This window comes from Conger conger, chromosome 1 (assembly GCF_963514075.1).
Source record: "Conger conger chromosome 1, fConCon1.1, whole genome shotgun sequence".
Classification (NCBI taxonomy): domain Eukaryota; kingdom Metazoa; phylum Chordata; class Actinopteri; order Anguilliformes; family Congridae; genus Conger; species Conger conger.
This window is the reverse complement of record NC_083760.1, coordinates 1,847,111-1,852,414: the sequence shown is the minus strand read 5'-3', so window position 1 is coordinate 1,852,414 and position 5,304 is coordinate 1,847,111. Positions and strand designations below refer to the sequence as shown.

At 46.3% G+C, this 5,304-nt stretch overlaps 1 protein-coding gene across 1 annotated transcript in view; it reads left to right on the top strand.

Moving 5' to 3' along the window:
- LOC133123848 (fucolectin-1-like) overlaps positions 1-5,304 on the top strand; it is a 31,207-nt gene that overhangs the window by 7,904 nt on the left and 17,999 nt on the right. The gene's annotated exons all lie outside the window — the stretch shown is intronic.

Here is a 5,304-nt window from a genome sequence, read left to right as displayed (position 1 = left end):
TTCTTCTCTTTCCCTCTAACCTTCAACAATGACGAATAATGATATACTGATCCTGTGCGCTACTACGCCGTCGAGGAAGTCCGTGAGTCACAAGATCCCGCCCTGTTCGCAAACTCTGCCTCTCCCGACCTGCAGACGGCGATGGTAGTTCAGCGTACGGAGCAGAGACTTGTTGACTGTGTCTCTCCGTTCGAGAATGACTAGGTGATGATCGCTGAAGTATGGTAGCCTGAATCTCTAAATAGCCTAATCTAGTTGGTATTGTTATGGCTCTTCATACTTTATAGTATAACGTGAACGCTGACCTGTAGTTGGTAGCCTGTTCGAAATAACTGGGGAAAATGATGGCACTCTTTTTTTAAAAGAGAGTTTGCTGTAGATTAGAAGTACCTTTTCCCATAGATTCGCTGATAAAACAAAACTCACACATAGACCGCTGGTCTGTTGAGGTAGCATATCCGTGCATGGCGATGGTTTTAGAGATTATAAAATACAATAAACATTCAAAGTTTGCCTTAAAATGTTGAAAGTTTGAAAGGAATCGGTGGCAATGAGGTTGAAGTGCAGACCGTTAGTTTTAATTTGAGTTTATGAACAAACAAACCACTTAGCACCTTTTGTACATGGTACCCCAATTTCTCAAAATATTTTTCGAATTGGCTTCACAGACGTGTTTCTTTAGGCAGGTGTATTCATTTGTGTCATTAGTGAATGCGGAAGAGAGCTGTTGATGTCTCGCCTTGATTCAAGACTTTGTAATTGCCTTTGGAGATTGTTGTTGGGATGTGACAACACGAGGAAGACAGCAGTGTCGATGCAAATTAAGATGCCGTCACGAGGCTCAGAAATGAAAATCAATCAATCAGGATCATTGCAGTATCCCTGGGCATGCCCAAGTCAACAGTCTGGTTCATTATTAACCAGAAAAAAAGACGGAGGAAGACCACTGAAGTGGAAGTTGTTGTTGAAGGCCCAACACCAGACTCGCTTTTTTGCTTTCCCTGACGACAGAAAGGTGGCGTATATTCAGCGCACACGTGAGACCAAGCTGTCTCCTGTCAGGCTGCTGGAGCCGGCCAGAACATCACGAACATAAACACTGTCCCTAAGACGAGCCTCGAGGCCCCTGCTCCACCGCTCTTCTCCCCAATTTAGGCAGGAACTGTCAGAGTCTCCTCCTGCTCAGAGATCTCCTCTCCTCCTGCCCAGAGACAACCCCTCTCCTCCTGCTCAGAGATCTCCCCTCTCCTCCTCTGGTTCTGGTTGGCATTTATATAGCGCCTTTATCCAAAGCGCTGTACAATTGATGCTTCTCATTCACCCATTCATACACACACTCACACACCGACGGCGATTGGCTGCCATGCAAGGCGCTGACCAGCTCATCAGAACCGGCAACCCTCCGACTGCCAGACGACTGCTCTTACTGACTGCTCTTACTGACCGCTCTTACTGACTGCTCTTACTGACCGCTCTTACTGACCGCTCTTACTGACCGCTCTTACTGACCGCTCTTACTGACTGCTCTTACTGACTGCTCTTACTGACTGCTCTTACTGACCGCTCTTACTGACCGCTCTTACTGACCGCTCTTACTGACTGCTCTTACTGACTGCTCTCCTCCTGTTCAGAGATCATCCCTCTCCTGCTCATTCCACACCTTTCATTTTTGTGCCTTTTTTCCCACCTATGCGTTCAAGCGGAGGACTGGGAGGGGGGCGTGCACCCCCCCCCCCCCCCCCCCCAACCCGAAACCCAACCCCCCGGTACACCTGAGCACACAGGCACAGAGATCCCACCCCCCCACCCCTTCGTGCTGTGGTCACACAGCGGGCCAAAACAAACGCACGTCAAAACGTAAGTGAAGATGGAGGGGATAGGGACTGGGGGTGGTTGTGGTTGTAATTGTAATTATAATTGCTGAGTGTTAGAAAGGAAATGTTTCAGTCCCCAACCCCAACCACCACCCACTCAACACCCCCAACACCCCCAAACCTACACAGAGAGGAGATTAGCTGGCAGTCTAGCAGCAGATGCTAGTGGCCTGTGTGCACAAACTGCTACTGTGTTGTGAGAAAAGGAATCCTGTCAAAGTGCTCATTGACCTTCTGATGTTCGATGCCTGTCTACCCCACTGTCCCATGCATGTGGGCTCCTGTGGGCTACCTGTTACTGAGAGGGTATGAGGGAATCTTGTTGCTTTGCTGTTGTTTTTTGTCCATCCTTTGGAAGAGTCGGCTCTTTGGAATGTTTAAATTTAAAAAATTCCAATTCCAAGGTTCCAGTGTTCTAGAGCTCCGTTGCTTTCAGTCACCAGCAGTGATTGTTACATCAGCAGCATTAGAATGTTCAGTTAGCAACGTTCAAATCGCCTGTTTGTGACCTCACCATGGGTGAAGGAGAATGTGGATGGAGAGTCCTTTCCTGATATGTTTTGATTGCCATGCCATATCCTGCTATTGGAAAATGTGCCCCAGCCCGACCAGTTATGAATTCCAATTTTACACTCTGATATGGACGATCCAGCCCTGCACAAGCAGGTTTGGGGGAATAAGCGGCCCGGTCTCATCCGGGGACAATACAGCGGGCAGGAGCTGGAGTGGCCTTCCCCGGAGCACCACTCTGTTTACGCTCCAGAGGGAGATGAGGGCTGCATTCCAAACCCATGTCCAGACGTTCTTCGCACTGTCGCTCTGCAGCGCTGACTCCAGATCAGTGGATGGGGGTGTAGGGAGCAGCCGCTGTCCCGTTCCCACCGCTGAGCGCTGACCTGAGATCAGTCCTGACCGAGGGTGCGGTTTGGAATGACTCTGGCCTGTGGGATGTGGAACTTGGGGCGCTTGCTGGAACATCATTATAATTTTCATCTCTAAAAATAAGAGCATCTGTTCTGACTGTGTTGGACAATCACGGGTCTTCCATCCAAGTCATGCAAAAATAAGGCGCTTTTTTAAACAACAGATGATCTAGGATGAGTGCAATGTAGTGCTGCAGGCAAGTGCAGTTATTTTTTGAAAATGCAACAGAAATAAAAACTAATTTTGTGCAGTTTTCTGTTAAAATGGATGCACAGTTTAAACCTGAGCACTTGGAGGTCATAGTCATGACTCCTGACCAGCAGATGGACTGACGTCTTATGGATGAAGTTTGGCATTGCACAAGTAAGTGTATGACTATTCTAGACCACGGTTGATTGTACGAGTTACGCTGATGTTCTTCACTTCTGTAAGTCAGGATAATAGTGTCTTTAAGCCAATGCAATGCAGTGTAATGTAATGAGAAATGTCATTTTTGTTTTTAAACTTTTTTTATTTTTTATTTTAGTTTATGAGCCCAAAAGAAGCCTATTAGGCAATTTGGTTTCTCCCATTGAATTATGTCTGATTTGACTTCATCGTTAGCTTGCATGTGTACCCTTGTATCTCAGTATCTTAGCTTAGATTACCTTGCTACCTATACAACAGTGACATCCATCGAATGCCTGATAATCATTCCTACACACTCCGCACACATCTCCTTAGCACCCCAACACACATCCCACTAGTTCTGACCAATTCCCATTGCTGTGGTGTTTGTGTGTAACCTGCACATTTAAATATAACTTTTATTAGCTTCAATCCTGCATTCAGAGACACTGTAGGACGTGGGGTTGAGTAGCACTGCTCTGTCGCCCAGGAGGACGTGGGGTTGAGTAGCACTGCTCTATACCTCAGGAGGACGTGGGGTTGAGTAGCACTGCTCTATACCTCAGGAGGACGTGGGGTTGAGTAGCACTGCTCTGTCGCCCAGGAGGACGTGGGGTTGAGTAGCACTACTCAATACCTCAGGAGGACGTGGGGTTGAGTAGCACTGCTCTGTCGCCCAGGAGGACTGTACTTCCACATGTTACCAGAAGAGGGCGCTGTTGTTTTACATTTAAAGCTCAGGAATTCTCTGTTTCCTAAATTACAGTTTATTTTGAAAGAAATGTGAAGAGATTGGTAGTGGGAAATTACTTTATATTATAATTATATATTTATATTATAGCTGATTTGCTGATTTAGCCCTTTTTAATGAAAATCAGAATCTCTTACAGGACGTTCACTGTGGATTCTGGATACACAGGCACACAACCATACACTCACACACATACATGCACAACCACACACACACATATGCACATGCTCATCAAAAAGGTGGTTTACCTGTACGACATTGGCTCAGGAGGTAAGAGGTATATGGTGTGTGTGTATGGTCATCTGGCGGTTGCCAGTTCGATCGAGGCGGTGTCGAAGTGTCCCTGAGCAAGACACCCAACTCCCAAATGCTCCTGACAAGTTGGTCGGTGCCTTGCATGGCAGCCAATCGTAGTTGATGTATGAGTGTGTGTATGAATGGGTGAATGAGAAGCATCAATTGTACAGCGCTTTGGATAAAGGCGCTATATAAAGGCGCTTACCATTTTACATGTCCTTGAATAATATGCAATTTATAACATGTTAATATGGCATTAATTAGACACACTGTCCTGTGTTTCATGTAAATACAACATTAAAGTCAATATTTGGAATGGAATGTAGTTTCTATGGAACAGCAAAATATTCTCTCAGCAAGTTAACATGGCTTCTGGGTGTTCATCCACACAGCAGACCCAAATTTAAGCCCCAGGCTTTAATACAGCCAGCGCCCGGGGATGTGAGTCTAAACTGAGACGGGTGCGTGGGGATTGGACCCAAAATGCACGACTCAGAAACAAAGGTTAGATAAAGTCCCATCAGGGCTTTATTCGGGACGAATCCCAGGAGTGTAGTCACAACAAGCAATGTCCATACACGTAGATCCAGCCAAACAAATATTAAACAAACAAACAGCACGGTGTCGAGGGAAGAGGCAAACTCGTAGTCGGTAAACATGCAGGGAGGTCTGGTAGCAGGAGACCTGTCAGATGTACAGGCGGACGGCAGGCAGAGTCGTAGTCGAGGGCGATGCGGAAGTCGAAACCATAAAACAATCAGCGAGGCAAAAGTACAAAGACGGTAGGCGAGGACGTGGTCAAAAACAAACAATGGTCAACGAAACAGAAATCAATAACGATGGTCGGTAAACCAGGCTTGGATCTTAACGTGAATCAATCAGAAAATAATGCTCAAGCGTTGCGTAATAAAACTAGAGGCAGACAATTTCGCGAAGAACAGTTGTGCGACTGGGCTATAAATGCGGGTGTAGACAGGTGTAGACAATTAGTTAGAGTGTAGCAAGGAAATGGAAAACAGGTGCGATGGATGACAAGTTTAACAAGGAGATTAGTAATCGTTAGTAATAAAC